Consider the following 22,570-nt stretch of genomic DNA (forward strand, 5'->3'; position numbering starts at 1 on the left):
CACAGGGGCGAACGCCCGCACAGCTTCGGATACAGATCCAGGGGTCTGCAGGCCCGAGGGGAGGGGAACCCGGCGACTAGCCTTGTGGCGCGGGTTTCCCCTAAGCCGCCTCTCAGTGACCCGCGCCTGTTTCGGTCTTGAGATCTTTCCATCAATAAGGAAAAGAAGACCTTTATTCAACGACCCTAGAGGGCAGAATGATCGCTGACGAGCGTGACCCTGGCATGATTAAGAACCGGGTGGCCTTGCAGCCGCTTTGTTTGTCGTATCTGGCAATCAGCTTCCAGCAGCACTCTCGTTGTGCTTGTCAAGCTTGGCAGTGTCTCTTTTAACCCTTCCCTACCCGATATGTCCGTGTATGACTAGAAATTTTCTTTTACGTGTAAACAGTTTGGCTTTGCCACAACTTGACATTCAAGGTTTGGGCATGATGCTGGGACGCTAAGCAAATTTAAGAGCTTTTAAAAAGTCTGATAAATTACCTGAATCACTAAAAAGTAAACATGTTTAGTTTATTGTAGATGATGGAGATTTGGCTTAATTTATATATTACTTTCTTTCTCTAAACTGTCACTCTCATCTGCTGTAAAACAGCGTTCTACGATTAGGTAGAACATTTTGTCATTTTCTGGAGTGTGCACATACTGTTACCATTTTTGGTCAATGATTTGCAGGCAAAGTCTTATCCAGACTTTGCTAGAAATATCACATTGTTATTGCATCTCTCTGTCTGGAATCAGTTGGTACCAGTTTTATCTGCATACAGAATGTTTTCATGGAATAGCAGTTTTGGTTTTCTTAAGGTATTGCAATTTTCATGAAGATGCAGGCTGTGGAAGAAAAAGAGATTAACAGGTAGTTTCTTAATGGCTGAGGTTGTGTAATAGGGGTTTGGTATTTAGTCTGAGGTTCTTTCTGGTTTAATGTAAGTTACCAAGAGGATCACCATCTTAAGTCTTTAACATCTTTAAGATTTTAAGTATATGGTACTTTACACTAGAAGACTTTAAAACTAAAGACTGAGTGCTGATAAATTTAAGACCATCCCTTTTGATGAAAGTGCTTTGAAGTGGACTGGAGCCTGCTTTAGGGTCTTCTGAATTAATTTTTTTTTAGTTTCTAATACAGCCTTTATTTTTGTTTGAAAATAGGACCAAATATTTTGACTTTGGTTAAACGCTTAAGTTAAATACTTAATATTAGAATTTAAATTCCTAATCCTCTGTACCTTAAAACGAAATAAAGGAAGTGTTTTTCCTATTCCTTGGTACTTGTGGGGAGAAGAAATAAAAACGTGGATGAATTCTAATAGATCTCAAACTTTTTGGTATTAGTGAAATCAAGAAGCCTTTACAAGCTACTTTGGCTTGGATGCTTGCAAAGAATAAAGAGTTCAGAATTCAGACCCATCATTTTTAAAGGTAACTGGTATGTTTGGTCTTGTGAACACAAAGCATCTCCATTCAGTCCAACTCTTAGAAAATATTGTGAAGAAGAAGAGTTCCTTTATTATCCTAGATTCTAGTCTAGCATTTTCTTTCTGTATTTGGAATTGTTTAGATTTGTTAGTTTGATACTTGATTCCAAGTTTGTTTCTTTCTTCCTGAGGTTACATTTTAACTACTAATGGATTTGTTATAAAACAGCACAATTACTTCCTGGTACTCACCAAGTCTTCTAGAAGCACTTGTAATAAAGCAATTTGAAACCAATTCAGAAAATCATCCTGGGCACTTTAAAATGAGATCATATTTTTAGATGTCTCATTTTATAGTGCCCCCACCCAAAAAAGAGCCTACCGCCACGTGAACCACATTTACACACCTCGAGAAAAAAAAATTTTTATGTGTGTACTGGGTGTGCCAGTTTCTTTATTATATGTGCAAAGATTGTTTGCCAGTCCACCATCAAGTTCCTAGGGATGTTTGCTCAGTAGTTTTGTTGGATATGGATTGAGACGTCACACATAGACTTTCCTAGCTCTTATAACCAAGATATGCACTGGCAGCTTAGATATATGGCTTTCTGGAAAGCTGGAGTATAGTCTTGCCCCTAAAATAAAGTTCAGGTCTACTTGATAGTCTAACCTGTTAACTTTACCCTAATCAGAACTCTGTTCTAACAAACCAAGCTAATAATTTTGAAACATTTTAAGCAGTAAAGTATGCATGATTTTTATAAAAGGTTAACTTTTTGCCATATTCAGCCAAATATGCATCTTCTTCCCATTCCCTTCTCTCCCCAGAGATACCTATTCCTGTGTCAAAGACACAATGTACTGGCCCACTAAGGAGATGATTTTATTCAGGCTATAGCAAATTAGGAAAGCATTTATTAAGGAGAAATTTCTCAAAGAAAAAAGGGGCACATAAACCAGGGAATCTTGAGGAAGAATGGAAATGGGCCTTATTTCAAAATATATAACAGGCCTGTCCTTTTTAGTTACCTTTTTCCCATAATACAGAATAATGAGGGTGAATTTCTTTACCATCACTGCTTTCCAGGATGCAAACATAATCACCTAAAATTGATCTATTCCATTCTCACTGATAGTTCCATACTTTGTCACTATACATATATGATATGCATTATTAATAATACATATTTTATTTACATAAATGCTGTGCTTTGTATAGCCCTTTGCAGCTTTTTTTTTTTAAACACTGGACGACTTCTAAAATAATATAATAATATTCCTTTCTTCTGTCACATAAGTCTCTTTCCAGGCCACTTAGCTGCTAAATCACAGAAATTCAGTTCTCTGTTCATTCTAGTCACCGGCCATTCTCCAGCTTCTGGTACGGCTAAACCATGGAGCGCTTCAGGGTAGAATTCCTTTTTTTTTTTTAAGCTGAGGTCCATGGAGATTAACCCCTTGCACTTTATAGGTGTTCCCCTCTTTTTCCTAGGCAGTTGACTAGTCAAATGTTAAAAACAAACATGGAATGTATGGAAATTTTACTTTCTGTTCAGATTTGCTCTGAATTAAAACTTCCCTAAAAAATAAAGCCTATTTAAAAACAAACTTTCAATATAAAACATAATCATGACTATTTTTCTAATAGAATTGGTTTAAATAAAATGTTTTATAATAAAGGAGGACTCTGAGCATTTATGGTTTTATGCTAATGTAACTTGATAATATATTTTGAGTAATAATTAAATACCTCAAGTTGAAACACATTATGCTTGAAATTAGAATAAATCTCCAAGGTCCTGAAAACTAAATTTACATATAAATGCAGTGTTTTATTTCTTTCTTTTGGCAGTACTGAGAATTGAACCTAGGGCCTTGTGCATGCTAGGCAAGTGCTCTACCACTGAACTACTCACCCAGCCCTTTCCAAATTTATCTTAAGACAGAGTCTTGCTAATTTGTGTAGGCTAGCCATGAATTTGAGACACTCCCGCCACAGCCTCTGGAATAGCTGGGATTACAAATGTGCATGAATACATTTTTTTTCTTCAATACCTTTGTTCTATTCATTCATTTATTTTTATGTGTTGCTGAGGATTGAACCCAGTGCCACACAAGCCCTCTACCACTGAGCCACAACCCCAGGCCCAAATGCATTGTTTTTAATCTGCAGAGCAACACTTGAGTCCTGAGTTCCTAGGCCCAGTCTCTTTATTGTACTGTTTGCTATTTGTACATATAATCCACAGAACAATAAAGAACTAAGATTGTTGTAGTTATCTCAAATTTATTTCCTTTGGAGCATAATAGTCCTCTCTATATTGTCCATGAGTAATGTACAAAGGTTCGTAACGAACAATTCAGAAATATTTTAATGACAGTTTTTTTTTTCTGTCCCTTTTCTTGTGTTGATGTGAGAAGCTAGAAGTTTTTATGTGAAATTGTGCTTCTGAGCTATCACCTATTCTTTTTTCTTAAAATTTTGTTGAGAAAGATACAGACTTAGAGAAATAAACATAAGGCTCATTTATCCCAGTAATACTTTGGACACGCTTGTTACATTCATTGGAATCTGTTATACCAGGACCTCCATTGAGTCAATAGATTTTAGTCTAGAGTGATTCTTAATTCTGAGCTAGTCTTCTCGTAACTGATCTTGTTGCTCACTCTAATCTATAATTTGCTTTTTTTTGTGTTAAAATGGAAGAATCAGTTTAATTGTGTGTGTGTGTGTGTGTGTGTGTGTGTGTGTGGTGCTGGGGATTGAACCTAGTCCAAAGGCCTTGTACATGTGAAGCAAGTACTCTACCAAATGAGCTATATCCCCAGCACTAAAATACTTTTTAAAGTAATTTGTTTAAGTAAAAAAAAAAAAATGCAACTAAAACTTAAGAATTGAATCTAGTTGAAAGAGTGAAAAGGCTGAGAACTAGTTCTGTTGCAGCAAGACATAGGTGAGTTATCTGAAAGAAACTTCAGTACATATTACAGTGAGGTCATTTGTCACTCAATTTTGCTTTTGGATCACATCTGAGAAAGACTGTTTACTCCTTTCAGTATTTTAAGATTATAGTTTGCTACTTTTGTTTGCCTTATCATAGAAAAGCAAAGATGAGTTTCCTGTTCTTATTCCTCTCTTAGCTTGTTTAGGTAATCATGTTTTGATTTCAAAATGTTCTCATATTTTTATTGGTGTTATTTTCAGATAGTAATAGAGCTAAGGCTAATGTGCAGGCACATAAGCATAAAGTTAAGACTCCTCCAACTTGCTCTGGAGTAATCTTTTAAGTTTATTGTTGAAACCTGGGGGCTTTAAGGAATTCTCAAATTATTGAAGTTTTGTTATAAGAATGTTTAACCTTTATACCAGTGTTGTAAGATAGAAATAAATACAAGCTATGTGTGTAATTAAATTTTTCTGGTAGCCCCATTTTAAAAAGTAGAAAGAAAAGATGAAATTTATTTAACATATTTATTTATTCAACCTATCAATTTATTCAAATTTATTTATTCAATCTATCCAAAATATTGTGAAGAAGAAGAGTTCCTTTATTATCCTAGATTCTAGTCTAGCATTTTCTTTCTGTATTTGGAATTGTTTAGATTTGTTAGTTTGATACTTGATTCCAAGTTTGTTTCTTTCTTCCTGAGGTTACATTTTAACTACTAATGGATTTGTTATAAAACAGCACAATTNATTTATTTAACATATTTATTTATTCAACCTATCAATTTATTCAAATTTATTTATTCAATCTATCCAAAATATTGTATTAACCTTTTTTTTTGGGCGGGGGGGGGGGCTATCATGGATTGAATTCAACCACTGAACCATATCCAAAGCTCTTTTTTGTATTTTATTTAGAGACAGGGTCTCATTGAGTCTTAGTGCCTCACTAAATTGCTGAGGATGACTTTGAACTCTTGATCCTCCTGCTTCAGCCTCCCGAGCTGCTGGCTGTATCAACTTTTTTCTAAATTATTTTTTTAATGTATATATTTTTTTTAGTTGTTGCTGGATCTTTATTTTTTAATTTATTTTATATATGGTATGGGAGAATCAAACCAATGCCTCACACATGATAGGCAAGCTCTCTACCAATGAGCCACAACTCTATCCCCTGTATCAGCACTTAATCAGTATAAAAAATAATGAGTATCTTTACATTCTCTTTTCTTTCAAATTGTTTGAAATCCTTTGTATATTTTATACTTAAGGCTCATTTTAATTCAAACACATTTTCTTTGGACAGATTTGATCTATATTTAGATACTGTAAAATTTACAATTGAAAAGGTAGAGTCACATAGCCAAGTTGCTCCAGACATACTTAACATGTTTTCTAGTTATAAAATTGAGAACTTTAAAATACAATTAAAATGAAATAAAATTTAGTCACACTAGCCATATTTAAAGGACTCTCTAAGCTACATGTGGTTAGAGGTCATCTTATTTGACCAGTTTATTTTGTGGATTGGTCTGTTTAATATGTAATGAGAAGTTAATATGATTACCAACAATTTAATTCTTTGCATTTCTGCCCATGTATAAGAAGCAGCATTAGTGGCTCGGGAGGCTGAGGAAGGAGGATCAAGAGTTCAAATCCAGACTCAGCAAAAGTGAGGCACTAAGCAATTCAATGAGACTCTCTCAAAAAACAATATACAAAATAGGGCTGGGGATGTGGTTCAGTGGTTAAGTGCCCCTGGGTTCCATCCCCGGTACCTCCCGCCAAAAAAAGAATAGTACCCCCCAAAAAAGGATAGTAACCCCCCAAAAGATAGTATCCCTCCCCCCCAAAAAAAGGATAGCAAATGTTTCTTTTATAGCACTCACTAAGATATTTTGTGAAACTGTAATGTTAAATTCTTTAAAGATATTCTGTACTATCAGTAGTATGATGCCTGTCATAGTAGGTTCACACAGATGTTAATGAACAGGAAGGAAAAGTTTTTCTTAGTTGTGATAAAAGACGGGTTCTTGTGGAGATAGATTACTTTAATTGAATAGGACCTCCTCTTTTCAGACTGTATTGCAATTTAGAGAATTTTACAGTGAAAATCCTTTGAGATAGATGAGGCAAGTATTATTAGAGTAATATCTCTAAAATGATTCTGGTATACAGAAACCCCTCAATAAATGCCAATTCTCCTCCATTCCTTGAAAATGAAACCAAGTGTTATTTGATGCTCAGTAAAGTATCCTGAACCATAGAAAAGCACTTGAAGGCCTAATAAAAGAAAGCACAAGAAGTAATGCTGTCTTAGATAAGTACTGGGTGTCAGGCATTTGTGTTATCATACCTTACTCAGTGCTTATCCATTTAGGCAGGTGTTGTTCCAGTTATACCATACAGACCAGTGGTTAAGAAAATGGACTCAGAGTCTGGATGTTGAAATTTTTTAAATCTGGGTTCCACCACTTACTAACCAAATGACCTTAAGTTACTGGCTGTTTCGTGCCTTGATTTTATGATTCTTCCATGTGAGAATGTCAATAGTGCCTACCATCACAACACTATGGGTTTAAAGAAGTGCCTGGCATGTAGTAAAGTGCTTATCAGTATTGGTTAGAATAATATTATTAAATGGTATCAGCCTTGGATCTAATTTAGATTGATACTCTTTTCCTTACTTGCTATATGAATGGAAAAAGTCAAATATCACTGAACTCCTTAAAAATGGATTTACGCTTAGCCAATCAACAGGCAGCTAAACCTTCAAGAGCTAATTCTGGGAAGATCTCCTTGACATGGTAGCTCCCTCTAGTCACCTCCCTTCAGACAGAATCATTTATTTTTGACAGCCAGGGCATCTTGCTACTCTGTAGCACTAATCACATAGATTCCTACTTGTACATGTTGTCTCTAATTAACTTGAGTAAATGTTTAGAATAGTTCAGAGTTCTTATTAATCCTATATCCTGCTTCACATTGTATGCCAGATTTAACTCAAAATGGATCAGAGATCTAAATTTAAGAGCTAAAGCTATAAAACTCCTTGAAGAGAACATAGGCATATATCCTTATGACCTTGTTTGAAGCAGTTTTTGTTGATTTGTTTTTGTTGTTGTTTTATTTTGTGAGTTTTGGCATTTCCAGGTGACTTGACACTGAAAGCACAAGTGACAAAAGAAAAAGCAAGCCAGCTGCCATAGTGCATGCTTGTAATTCCAGAGACTGGGGAGACTGGGGCAGGAGGATCTCAAGTTCAAGGCTAGCCCTGTTTCAAAATAAGGGTTGGGGATGTGGTTCAATGATAAAAGTACCCCCTGGGTTCGATCTCCAGTACTGAAAAAAAAATTTTTTTTAATTTAAAAAAAGAAAACAGATAAATTAAAATTTATTAGAATTAAAAACATACATGCACCAAAGAATATCATCAAGAAAGTGAAACAACAACCCACAGAATGGGAGAAAATGTTTGCAAATCACATATTTGACAGGAACTTGTATGTAGGAATATATAAAGAACTCTTAAAACTCAACAATAAAAAGACAGCCCAATCTTACAGACAAAAAATATTTTAATCATTATTTGTAGAGATGTACAAATCACCAATAAGCACATGAAAAATGCTTAACATCACTAGTCATTAGGAAAATGCAAATGAAAATCATCATAATATAATGCTTTTTATCCTCCAGGCTGGTTATAATAAAAAGATAACTGTAACAAATGTTGGCAAGGCTGTGAAATTGTAACCTTTCATGCATTGCTGGTGGGAATCTATGATATAGCCATTTTGGAAAGTTCGGCAATTCCTCAAAAAGTTAAACTTGGGAGGTACCATATGACCCATCAGTTTTGCTCCTACTTATATACCCAAGTAAAATAAAAATGTGTGTACACAAAACTTGTACATGAATGTTCATAGTAGCATTATTCATAATAGCCCCCAAGTGAGCACAACCCAATTGATCAACGGATGGATAGGTAAAATGTAGTATGTCCATACAATAAAATATTATTTGGCAATCAAAATAGTTGAAGTATTGATAATGTGTTACAGCAAGAATGAAACTTGTAAACATACTGAGCTAAAGAAGCCAGCCACAAAAGACTACATTTTGTATTATTTTGGTTGTATGAAATGTGAATAGGCAGATCCATGGAGATAGGACATAAATTAGTAGTGGCTAGGGCTGGGGGGAGTGGGAAAGAAGAATGAGTGGTAATGGATTTGAGGTTTCTTTTTAGGGGGTTCAGAATGTTCTAAAATCAAGTTATGGTGATAGATGCACAACCTACTGTTTTAGTCAGCTTTTTCACTGCTGTGACTAAAGGATCTGACCAGAACAACTATAGAGGAGGAAAAGTTTATTTCAGAGCTCATGGTTTCAGAGGTGTTAAGTCTATAGAAGGCTGGCTCCATTCCTCAGGGCTCAAGGTGAGGCAGAACATCATGGTGGAGTGTGTGGCTGAGGGAAGCAACTCACATCATGGTGATCAAGAAGCAGAGAGAGACTACACTGGCCAGATTCAAATATGTACCCAAAGCCACTCCCCATTTCTCACTTCCCCTACCACTTCAGTTACCACTCAGTTAATCCCTATCGGGGGATTAAATCACTGATTGGGTTAAGACTCCTATAACCCGATCATTTCTCCTCTGAACGAACCTTCTTGCATTGTCTCACACTTGAGCTTTTGGGGGACACCTCACATCCAAACCATAACACCTACCACATTTACACTTTAAATGAGTGACTTTGGTTTATAAAATATATGTGTGAAAATGATTCCAGTTGTATCATCATGTATGTACTGTGGCATTAAATCATCTTCCTGTTAAATACAATTCCATTATTATAAGAAATTCTCTGTTGCCTTTCATGTAAATCTTTGTGCATGTTTCATCATTTCTTCAAAATAGGTCTTAGGTATGATATAACTGAATCAAAAGGTTATGTGTTTGGTACAAGCAAAAGAAATAGCAGAGTGAATATGTAACCTGCAGAACAGAAGAAAATATTTGCCATCTGTTCATCCAACAGGGGCTTAATATCCAGAGTGTTGGAAATCAAATAACAGCAAAAACCCAAATAATCTGATTTTAAAGTGGGTAAATGATCTGAATAGACATTTCTCAAAAGAAGATATACAATGCTAATAAGAATATGAAAAAAAAAAAAGTTCAACACTAACCATCAGGGAAAATGCAAATGAAAACCACAGTGAGATATCTCACCCCAGTTAGAATGGCTATAATCAAGAAGAAAAAAAAGGGGGGGGCAGATACTGGTGAGGATGCAGAAAAAGGAGAACCAGAAAAGATAAAAATCACTTGTATTTCCACTATGAGAGATAAAATTGAGTTGATTTTTGTGTATGATGAGAGAAATGGGGTCTAGTATCATTCTTCGGTATTTGGAGATTCATTTTTCCCACCACCATTTGTTAAAGAAATTGTCCTTTTTCCAGTGCATGTTTTGGGTGCCTTTGTTGAAGATTAATTGGATATAGATGTGTAAATTTATTTCTGGGTTCTGTATTTTGTTCCATTGTTCTAGGTATCAGTTTTTATGCCAGTATTATGCTGTTTTGTTCATTATAGCTTTATAGTATATTTTGGGGTTAGGTATTACGATACCCCTCCACCTTTATTCTTTTTGGTCAAGATGCTTTAACTATTCAGGATCTTCTGTGGTTCCCTATGAATTTTAGGATTTATTTTTTTCTATTCTGTGAAGACTACCATTGGTACTTTCATAAAGATTTTGTTGAATTGGTAAATTGCTTTGGGTAGTGTGAATATTTTAACAATATTTATTTTTTTTGATCCATGAACTTGGAGTATCTTTCCATTTTGTGTGTGTGTGTGTGTCCTCTTCAGTTTCTTTCAGCAGTGTTTTGTAATTTTTGTTGTAGAGATTGTTCACCTCCTTTATTCCTGGGTTTTTGTTTGTTTGGTTCTTAATTTAACTTTAATTAAATTAATTAATTGGAGTGCTGGGGATTGAACCCAGGGCCTCATACATGCCAGACAAGTGCTCTACCAGTGAGCCACATCCTCAGCCCTTGGGTGGGTTTTTTAAAGCTGTTGTGAATGGGATTGCTTTTTTGATTTTTTTTTTCTCTGCAAGTTCATTATTGCTGTATAAAATTGGTACTGCTTTTTGTGTGTTGATTTTGTATCCTGCAACTTACTGAATTTGTTTACCAGTTCTAACAGTTGTTTGATGGAGTCTTTAGGTTTTTTCCCTGTATATCAAATTCTGTTGTCTATAAGCAGGGCTAATTTGGTTTCATCCTTTTTTATTTGGATAATTTTTTTTTCCTGTTACCTTATTGCCCTGGCTAAGACTTCCAATACTATGCTGGATGTTGAAATTTTTAAAATCTGGGTTCCACCACTTACTAAGAGTGTTGAAAGTGGACATCCTTGTCTTGTTCCTTATTTTAGAGGAAATAATTTCAGCTTTCCCCCATTCAGTGTAAGGCTGACTGTATGTCAGGCCTTTCTGTGTTAAGTCATATCCCTTCTATACTTAATTTGTTGAGGAATTTTGTTAGGGGATGTTGAATTTAATTAAATGCTTTTCTGCATCTTTTGAGATAATCATACAATATAGTTTTTGTCCTTTATCATGTTGATATGATATATTACAATTATTTATTTCCATGATTTAAATCATCCTTCTATCCCTATAATTAATCCAGTTTGGTCATGCTACATAATCTTTTTGAATTCTTGTTAGATTTGGTTTGCTAGTGTTTTGTGATAATTCTTACATTTATGTTTATCAGGGATATTAGTTTATAGTTTTCTTTGTTGTCCCTTTGTATGATAATGGTATCAGGGTAATGCAAGCTTAGTAAGTTTGGAAAGGTTGGAGAGGTATGTTTTGTTTCCTGTTTTCACAAAATGTATGAGATAGAAGGATTGTAAAGATTTTTTCAAATATTAAAAAAACCTTTGAAACAATCATTCTATCTACTCATAAAACTACTAATAACATCTTTTTATTAAGTAGTGCTTTATTAATTTTTCAAGTGCAAACTATTAAATGCATCAGTGTGTTTCATGGGATATCAGTTTCTTAAAGGTCATGTGCTTTTTGCATATTGATAAGTGTATTCATTAATGTCTCATGTAGCATTTATGCTAAAATTCTGTTTACATAATACACATTTTTAAAAATAAAAAGTATATAACTATAAGTTTTAAAACAAATATTAAGTATTGAACATTTAATGATTAAGTAAACATTAGGTTGGCAACTTTATGATTCTGGGTAAATGGAGAGTCATATATGTGTGCTGGGCAGAGAATGATGAAGATACTGAGTTCTTGCTCTTTACAGAGCACAGTCTATTGGGGGATTCAACCAGCAGACAGTTAATCACAATTCTAAATGATACTATGATAGAAATAACTAATACATGGAAGGATCATATAATTTAGATTGGAAACTGTGGGCCAGTTGCTAACTGGAGGGCCAAGTAAGAGTTGCCTTCCCAGAAGAAGTGATTTCTGAGTTAAATCTTGAAGGACTTGGGTGACACAGTGAAGAGGAGAAAGATAAAAGCATCATAAGAAAATGTGGATATTCGGGGAATCTCAGAGCTGTACATGCCTGGAATTAAGAAGGATGAAATGGGAAAGGAGGCTAGAGAGGTAGGGCATAAGGAATTAAACACTGTATGCTAAGGGTTTTAGATTTTATTATGAAGGAAATTGGAAATCATTGAATGAAAACAGTAAGGGCATAAGTTTATTTGCCAGGGAACTTAACATCCCTACACTGCTCTCTGCGCCCATTCCAGTTTTCTTTTTAGTTTTTTATAAGAGGAGGGGAGAAATAAGAAATACTCTATTCAGGATTATACAACTTCCTTGTTCTTCCTACCCTCCCTTTTCTCACCTTTTGCCTGTTACTGGGGGTGGGAAGCCTATTAACAAACCATATTAAGAGTGTTTGAAAAATGAAATTGATGGCAATCAGAGATTTTAAAAAATTTAAATCTACTTTGGCTGTTGAGATGATTTTCTGACTTGTTTTAAGAGACTGTTAAGATTTTTAAAATTTCTTTTATTAGGGGAGGTGTCTCAGAGTTTTGGTTATTGAATGAATTTTTTTTTCTTACTAAGGTTTATCCATGAGTCTTTTAGTGGAGCTCTTTAAATATTAATACATATCAGGTAAAATTGCTGTTTGGGGATCTGGGCTTATAGTGTGCACCTGTAATCCCAACAACTACTTGGGAAGCTGAGACAGGAGGATTGCAAGTTTGAGGCCCACCTGGGCAACTTGGTGAGACCTTGTCTCAAAATTTAAAAAGGGGTGGGGATGTAATAGCACTTGCCTAGCACACACGAAGCCCTCGGGTCAGTTACCAGTACCATACACACACATACACACACAAAAAAAAATCATTTGGTCTGTGTAGACTGCCATCTCAAGAACGTTTTCTGTACTTTACTATAAGGTGGATGAGGATTTTTTAATTATCTTTTTTTAAAATTCTAATTTGTAAGGATAAGGATTTTTATAATTGGAAATTGGTTGTATATTTAACTCTTCATCTTGGTTTGTTTGTTTTTGTTTTTATGTTTTGGAAATAAACCAGTATATTAAGACAGAGAGTTAACTTGGAACATTTTCTGGATCACTGATGGGCCATGTAGTGACTTTGTATAATTAGTGATACTCCTCCCTCTGAGTGATGCAGCCTTAGGGGAGGAACAGTTGGCACTCTTCCTAATGGTTGCAGCCCTGCAGGCAAATAATTGCAGCCCTGCAAGCAAATAGTTGCATGAACTTGAATTCAGCTTTGTCTTACCCCTTTGAGCAGGCACCTTTAATCAAGGTACAATCTATAAAACTGCATGCAGTACCTCTGGACATTTAGAACTTATCAAAAGATTGAGGATTTCTTGTGCACTTGTTTGACTAATGCATACTGGAAAGGGACAGATTTTAGGATAAAACCTGTTAATTCACCCCAGAGGCCCTAGCTTTCATCACTGTGGGTTTTGACTTATGGTTATAGGTGATAACCTATGCCAAAGAGAATGGAAGGAGGTAGTGTAATTGAATCTTAGTATGTTAAAGGGACTGCCACCTTCTCTTATTATGTATGTCTTTGCTATTTAATCACTTAATAATCATGGGAAGAAAGAAGAGATACACATCAGATGTCAGGTTTACTTTTTAACTCATAGTTCTGGTCAACAGAGAACAAACAGAAATTTCTGTTTCAAATATCAATTTTAATGTTTTTGAATTGTTTATCCATAACATTCCACTGCCCAAAGGCTTTAGTAAATATTGACCACATTGGTAAGTAGGAAGCACTGAAGAAGCTCTGATCAGATATTTTGGTTAATGAAAAGAGTTGACACTTACTGAATTATACCATTACCAGGCAATATATTTAGATGCTTTTATTGGTCCTCTCAAGTTGGCAGTATTTATAGTTTATAGATGATGAAATTGAGGCTAAAGAAGTTAGCTCCAACTTCCTGAAGTTATAAGATTTAAATAAGTCTTATACAACCCTGTGGCATGCTTTCTTCTCTGGATGAAAGGTCTTCTGGGTTAAATGCCCCAAGTTCAGTTTATGAGAAGGAGAATGCAGTCAGATTTTAAAAAGAGAAAGTTAGTATCTGACTTCCTCAACTTATTTAAAATTCATACTCCCAGTTCATTGTAAAATTCATCTGGAATAGTTTCATGTAATATTACATAAAATAAAATTGCCTTCATTTCTTTTACGTAGTATTTTTTTCAATGATAACAAGACTATTTAATTTTAAATAAGGATGTACTTGGATATTACCCACCAGTGCTTAAAGGAAATGAAAGTCATGGTCCGATGGCTTGAATTCATTAGGTTCATAGAAGGATTTATATATTCATCTCATATGAAAAGATAAAAGAGAAATCAACTTCCCCTTCCCAAATGCTTTCTAAAAGCAAAACAAAATACCATTGTTAAATGTTTAATGAATTCCTAAGGTGGATGGTCGAAGCCAAAATATAATTAATAAGGTCAACACAGAACAAAGTTCAGGCCCAGTAAAGTGTTGAGTTTTTCGTAGGAGAAAGAAAAGACTCAAATCTATTAAACATGGAAGCCACAGAGTATTCACTTCAAGATAACGGAAGCTTTGGCTTCCTTCCTGGCAGGTTTCTTTTCTTTCTTTTCTTTTAAATTTGTTCTAATTAGTTATACACAGTAGCAGAATGCTGTCACAAATGGAGCACAACTTTTCATTTCTCTAGTTGTACAAGATGTAGAGTCCCGGGCTGGGGTTATAGCTCAGTGGTAGAGCGCTTGCCTAGCATGTGTGAGGCCCTGGGTTGGATCCTCAGCACCACATAAAAATACATAAATAAATTAAATAAAGGTATTGTGTCCAACTACAAATAAAAAATAAAATATTTTTTTAAAAAAGATGTAGAGTCACACCACATGTGCAGTCATTCATGTACCTAAGGTAATGATATTCATCTGATTCTACCATCTTTCCTACCCCTATACCCCCTCCCATTCCCTCCCTCCTCTTTGCCCTATCAAAGTTCTTCCATTCTACCCATGCTGCCCCCCTTATGTAGTATTTTAAATCTACTATTTGACTTCTTCTTCGGTAGCCAGAGTTTTTTTCCCCCTCAAGAAATAAAAAGTTTTGTTATGACAAAACAATTTCATTCTCCATTTTGATTGTTTGGATTCTTCCAAATTAATACTTAGAATATGTACTAAAAAAAATTTATATGAATTTGCACCAAGTTTGCTTTCTTGCCCCGCCAAATAGTTGACCTTATAATTACTGTAGAAGATTGGATTTGAAAACCTCACTCTTAAACACAATATTCTGTCATTTCATAGTGTAATAATAACTGAGGTTCCTTATGGCAAAAGTCATCAATTAAAGCTAAATAACTTACTTTTTCCCAAGGCAGAAAACTATATATATTTTATAAATTTGTTACACCAACATACTATTTTAGTATTAAGAGAATTACTTGTGTTACTTCATGTTAAATTATTTAAAATAAACGTTGAAATTTAGCCCCTCAACTTTATTAGCCACATTTCAAGTGCTCAGTAGCCATGTGTGTTAATGGTTACCATATCAGTGCAGAAAAGGAACATTACCATCACCATTGGAAAGCAGAGTCTGGGATAGTGAACTAAAGACTTAGTAATTGATAGTCAAGCTTCAAGTTGGTGGTGGTAGGGAGAGTGTCTTACCATTCATTTATGTATGGTCACCTACTTTCCTCTTTTCAGTATGATGATGGGGACAGAAGGACCTACTATTTACTGTCTTCAGGGAATAAAATAAATTGCAGAAATCCAGGGGTAAAGGTGAGGGACACGGCAGGGTAGAGTTTAGGAGGGAGTGGAGTACAGGAGGGGATGTGGGGATCCAACTACTACTCAAACTAATTTCACTCATTTTTTCTGTTGGAACTTTATATTTCTTTTTCTTTCCCAGGTAGATTTGTTCTTTCTGTGTTTTTAAACCCTCCTTTATCTTTTCAGTGGAATTTTGGTAGGGAGTTAAATTAGGTATGTGTATTCAGCCCCCCACCACTCATCTTTTTTTTTTTTTTTTAAGAAAGAGTGAGAGAGAGAGAGAGAGAGAGAGAGAGAGAGAATTTTTTAATATTTATTTTTTAGTTCTCGGCGGACACAACATCTTTGTTTGTATGTGGTGCTGAGGATGGAACCCGGGCCGCACGCATGCCAGGCGAGCGCGCTACCGCTTGAGCCACATCCCCAGCCCCGTCCCACCACTCATCTTAACATGGACCCATGAGAGATCTTGGCACTAATATGTGGAAATAAAAGTACTTGTCACTCAGTGTCTATTTGTTATGTTAACCTTACTGCTCAAAGATATCAATTGTTGTTGCCCCAAGCCCAAATATTTTGTTAGTCAGTTTTTGTTGTTGTTTCTTTTGGATTTTGTGTAAGATATAATGTAAATAAAGGGAATCATGAACCCAAATTTTTAAGTTGGTAGGTTGAGAAAGGAGCCAGTGAGTATTTTCTGCCAAGTTGTTTATAAATTCAAAATAGCCTTTGTCTGCTTTGCAGTATCCTGCTTTCAAGTATTTCAGATTCTCTAAGCTTAGAAAAATAATTTAAAAATTAGTCATTTTCTTAGGTAGTTAAGATAGCTTTCATTTATGTTTTTCTCTAGTTAGATAAAATATAGTTGGTTTTAATTATTGAGTAAGGTTAGGTGTCCTACTTGAGTTTTGTAGTATACAAGTAGACCTCTATTTCTGATATTTTGGCTTAGACGTATAAGTTTTCATTTTGCAGGATCAATAGTTTTATGGACTAGTGCAGTTGTTTACAAAAATTGAATCCAAACAACTTGATGCTCAAGTTTCAAAGATTATAAGTCTTATGCTAGAATTGATGTTTGAAGTTATGTTCTGTTATTTGCAACTTTAAAATACCCAATATCCCATATTCTCTGTAGTAGTCTCCTGTTTGTAAGTAATAAGATTACTTTTAAAAGCATACATTGAGGGCTGGGGCCATAGCTCAGAGGTAGAGCACCCGCCTCATACGTGTGAGGCACTGGGTTCAATCCTCAGCACCACATAAAAATGAATAAAGATAAAAAAAAATTAAAAAAAAAATAAAAGCATACATTGAGTGAATCTTGATACTGATTTAATATCTGATCAGTATTTTATAAATCTTCTGCCAGAGAAGACTCAGAGTCTTTCATAAACAAGTTAAAGCTTTAAGTCAAGTGAGACAAAATGCAGCAAAGTGTTCTTTAACAGCAACTGTTTTGACTGAGGATGGAGCTCTAAGAGCTGGTACACTGGCACAGAACAGAGAAACTAGATGTGAATAACATATCTTTTTAAGGTAATCACAAAGCTCTTGTTGCGATAGCAATCTATTTTTGCTCTCAAATTTTTCCTTCCCAACTGTGCAGCAAATTTCAGTACTATGTTCAGAGTATCCTTTAATGGTCTTTATTGTTAAAACTATGTATTTGAATATCAGTAACTTTTAGACAATTTAAAATCAAAAGTGAATTTGCTTTTTATTATTTGTTTGTAATTTATTTTGTGGTATTAGGATTGAATCCAGGGACACTCTACCAGTGAAGTACAATTTTGAGACAGGATTTCACTAAGTTGATCAGGCTAACTTTGAACTTGTGATCCTTCTACTGCAACCTCTCAAGTAGCTGGGATTATCACAAGGCCCATCTCAAATTTCCTTTTCAGGATAAACTTGAGATTTTTCAACAGCTGAGCAATTAAATTTATCTTAATGACCTAACATTGTAGAGAAATATTGAAAAATGAAAGTGATGGGAGAGGACTTTTTTCTGTTACATATCTTTACAGGGTAAAGATAAAGAACAAGATGATTGTATACATTTAAGATTCACAGTAATCCTGCTTTATGATAACAAATCCACCAAAATCAATACTCCAAGGAATTCTTAACTATCATCCTAGATGAACTGTTTTTCAGTATAATTCACTTCTTTTGTAATCCTATATATTTTACTTGAAACATAATTTGAGAAAGGGGCACATAGGCTTGGCCAGGAGCCCACAGCACACAGAAACAAATGCTTTGACTTTGAACCTACTAGTATTTGTGAAGTACTATTAATTTTTTTTTAACCTGTAGGCAAAAATAAATACAGCAATGAGCTACTTTTCTTGCATCTTTCCTTCCTTCTCAGGAATTGAAACTAGAGGCACTTAATTTGAGCCATATTCCCAGCACTTTTTTTTTTTTTTCAATTTTTTATTTTGAGACAGTGTCTGGCTAAGTTGCTTAGGGCCTCCCTAAGGTGCTGAGACTGACTTTGAACTTGCAGTCTTCCTGCCTCAATCTCCTGAACCCACTAGGATTATAGGAGTGTGCCACCATGCCTGGCTGAAGTTTTATAGTTCATGAAATTTTAGAACTAAGTTTTAGTAGTCATCAACTGGATCGTATTATAAATAAAGACTCTCAGACTACCCCAGATACTACAGAGACTGTACAGACTCAGCAGATGATTACTGTGTACATTGAAGTTTGATAATAACTGATCTAACAAGTGCCCATAAATTATAGCTGAAGCATCTAAAATAATTCAGAAATGTTGAATGCGGTGACCAAGGTAACATAGCTAGTTAGTATAGGAGCTTGGATGGACTGTGTTTCCCATGATTGGGGTGCTTTAATTTCATGTTCTATTCTTTTGGTCTCCAAACTGTTAACAAAGTATAATTAGTTAAGGATTATTCTGTCATTTTTCCATCCCACTAGTAGTATTTATTCCAGATTTCTAATTCACCTACCAAAATATCAAATGTAAAAGCAGCCAGCTTGCGGAGAGGAAATGTGATGGCATCAGGAGAAAGGAAGTGAGAGGAAGGGAGGTGCCGTGGGGAACAGGACAGGACAGGCTGTAGGAGTAGCATTCCTTGCCTTCTCAGTCTGTCTGATGGTTTTAGTTTTACTCTATGAAGAATCTAGGGACTAGTTGTTTAAACTTCCCATTTCTTCCATATCAGTGCTATTTCAAGATGGTACTATGCCTGAGGTATAACAGTTTTAAGTATATTCATTGAATCTAACATACACTTTACCTGATGGGATATTTATTATTTTCACAGGCAAAATTTGGTATATAATATATACCAAAGAAAGAGAACCACAGTACTCTAATAATTGAAGCCTCTAAAGCCACCACAGTGGAAATTAAGGATTGAGCACTTGGCAAATTGAATCCATCTCCTGATCACCATCCTGACTCTGCCTTTCCAGCCTTCTCCTCAGAGTCTAGTCATTGTGGAGTATGCATGATTGATCCTGTGCTGGCCCCCATGCCCTCCTCCTGAATGCTGCTATGACTGCCTGGAAAGGTCTCTGTGGCCTCTAGCCTTGTTTGTGGAATTAACTTTTAGCTGGTGTCCTTGCTATATAGTTATCTTCCTGTTCTTCTCTTATGCATAGCTTCATATACTTTCAAAAACAAAACTCTGGTCTTCTCTCTCTCTTTTTTTTTTTTAACATTCAAGGTCTCCAAACTGCTGAGCTTGCCATTGGAGGTGTTTTCCACCTGAATCTAGGTGGAGTCCAGTTCCCGCCCCCCCCCCCATATCGTATTTACTGGTTCTGTTTGTCAGGAACTGTTTTTCTTTTTCTTTCAGTCCCTTTATTATGGAGCACTTTAGTCAGCTTCCACACTCACACTACCTGGTGAAATCCTCCCTGTCTTAATTGTGGTGGTGTTCCTTTCCCTCTCCACCCTGTCATGTCCCTGCAGTTTAAGCTCTATCCTCTGGACACTTCCTTCTGTTGGAGTTAATCAAGGAATAATGAATGTACTACAAAGTAGCCAAGTATTAAATATTAAAGCTTTTTTTATTATTAATGTTTTAGCTCTTAAACCTCTAGGATGGTCTGTCTCCTCAGTTATAACTTTTCTTCACCTTTTTAGTTCTCTTGGGTCCTCAGTCTGTGTTTCTACCCATTTCTTCAGGCTGCTAAAATGCTCAGAGAGCCAGTTTTCAAGCCCAGTCTGCTTTCAGTCATTCTCAAATTCTGCAGTTTTTGGTATTGATGACCTCCCTCCTTAAAATGTTCTACCTTAGCTTCTAAGAGACTATTTCCCACCCTGGTTTTTTGGTGGTGGTGTTTTTGTTTTTAACTTTTTGATAATTTCTTCTTAGTCACCTTGATTGATGTCTCTGTTCCTGTTTGCAGTTTGTGCCTCCTGGGACGTGGACCACTCCAAAATATGTATGGGGCAGTCTTCCTGTGAGATCCATTGCTGGCTAACCCTATCTGCATAGATGTTGGGCCCAGTCTTCAGACTGAGTGTGTCATACTGCTGTACCATTTTCCCTTCTGTTCATATCTCACAATCTAGTCACAAAGCTAAAAGTTCTGAACCTTCTTTACTACTGCCCCTTCCTGTCTTGTGGTTTGACCTTGCCAGGAACATCTTCGCATTTACTTTCAGCTTCATTCCTATAGTCGAGAGCTTTCTCCTGGATATTAGTGATTGTTTCAGAATTGGTCTGCCTGCTTCCAGTTTGTCCTTCACAATCTTCAGTGTTAATTTCTTTCAGCACAGTCTTCTATCAGAAACCTCTACAGGTTGCACTTCTGATAATAAAATCTCCTTCTTACTGGGGCTTTTGAAATGCCTTTAAGTTAAAGCCATATTTGGCTAAGATTTAGCTGCATTATAATTACAGAATGCACACTTTTTATTTTCAGTTGCCACCGTATGGTTAATTCAATTTAACTTCCAAATCAGAATTTAGAGTGTTTGGGGGATCCTAGGTATTGATAGATATATTCAACTATATTTAAAAATTGGTGTTGGTTAAATGAGACTTAGAAGCCAACATTGTAGAGTAGGGAGTGAGTTAGAGAAATGGGGTCTGTTTCTAGTTTTTCATTAGTTTTTCTTTCTCGGATCATTGTATTCACCTCTTGGCAAAATTAAAAAAAAAATTTTGATATAGGAATTGAACCCAGGGGTGCTCTACCACTGAGCTATATCTCCAGCCTTTTCATTATTTATTTTGGGACTGGTCTTGCTAAGTTGCTGAGGCTGACCTCGAACTTGTGATCCTCCTTCCTCAGCCTTCCAGTCACTGTATGTACACCACCACACCTGTGCAAAATAAAGACCCTTAATTTAAATTGTAAAGATCAGAAAAATACTATTCTTACAAAATACTATTAAAAATAGTATTAAAAAATATTATTACTTACAAAATACTTTTTTTTAAATGTAGTAAGAATGTACATGTGATAAGAATGTAATAGTAATGTAATAAGATTGCATAGGTTTTATTAGACTAGATAGTCTTAATTTTCTGAATCTGCTACTTCCTTAATTTGAAGGGTAATGTTCATTTATATAAAAGTGTGGGGTTTTTTTAGACACGATTGAAGTGATCATGATTATGTGTGGTTTAGGTTAGATGGGATTGGAGTATATTTAGCACTCTTTTAATGAATGATTAAATAGCCTAATTGCCTTCATATTAAGTAAATGCTAGGATCTCAGTATATCCTTCTCTCCCCCCAGAATTCTTTCATGTTTTTTTTTGTTTTGTTGTGTGCTATACTAGGGAAGGGATGCAGGTTTTGATGCATACTAAGCAAGTGCTCTACCACTAAGCTACTTTCCTAACCCTTTATAAATTTTTTTGAGACTAGGTCTTGTTAAGTTGTCCAAGCCAGCTTTGAACTTTAGATCCTTCTGCCTCAGCCTCCCAGTAGCTGGGATTATAGACTTGTACTACTCTTAGTGACAGTTTTGTTGAGATACAATTCACATTCAGTGGGGTTTTTTCTCCATTATATTCAAGAGTTGTGATCCATCATCCCTGTCAAATTCTAGAACATTTTCATCACTTGCAAAGGAAACCCATATCCATTAGCAATCATTCCCCATTTGTCTCCTTTTCAGCCCCTGGAAACTACTAAACTTCCATTTCTTCATTTTTATTTCATTGTATGGATGTACACAAATATTCACAGCATCATTACTCATAAGACCAAAAATGAAAATAATACTAATGTTCATCAAGTGATAAATGTTCATTTAAAAAAAATCTATCACTTGATGAACATTAGTAGTATTTTCTTTTTTGGCCTTATGAGTAATGATGCTGTGAATATTTGTGTACAGTTTTATGGGCAAGTTTTCATTTCTCTTGTGTATATACCTAGGAGTAGAATTCTTAAGTGGTATGTTATTCCATGTTTAACTTTTTAAGAAACTGCAAAACTGTCCAAGTGCCTGCCCCATTTTACAATTCTGTTATAGTGTATAAGGGTTACAAATTCCCCACAGCCTAACACTTGTCCTTTTTTTTTTTTCTTTAAAGCCATCCTAATAGATATGAAGTGGAATTTCTTTGTACTTTTGATTTGTGTTCCCTTTTTTATGGATGATAGTATGTTTTATTATAATTATTAGCACATTAATTGCTCAAATTAATGGGATTCATGGTGATATTTCCACACATGCATGCATCATGCACTGATCATATCCATCCATCCTTCTATCCTCTCTCTCCTTTCTCCTTCCCTACTTTCCTAATTCCTGATAATTCCATTTTCAGATCTTTTTAAAAAATATTTAGTTTTTAGTTATAGGTGGACACAATATTTTATTTTTGTGTGA

The 22,570-nt window shown here is 35.3% G+C and overlaps 1 protein-coding gene across 1 annotated transcript in view; it reads left to right on the top strand.

Annotated features, from left to right (window-relative positions):
* Dstn (destrin, actin depolymerizing factor) overlaps window positions 1-22,570 on the top strand; it is a 30,935-nt gene that overhangs the window by 489 nt on the left and 7,876 nt on the right. The window lies entirely within an intron of this gene.

The sequence above is a fragment of the Marmota marmota genome, unplaced genomic scaffold, assembly GCF_001458135.2.
Source record: "Marmota marmota marmota unplaced genomic scaffold, marMar, whole genome shotgun sequence".
Classification (NCBI taxonomy): domain Eukaryota; kingdom Metazoa; phylum Chordata; class Mammalia; order Rodentia; family Sciuridae; genus Marmota; species Marmota marmota.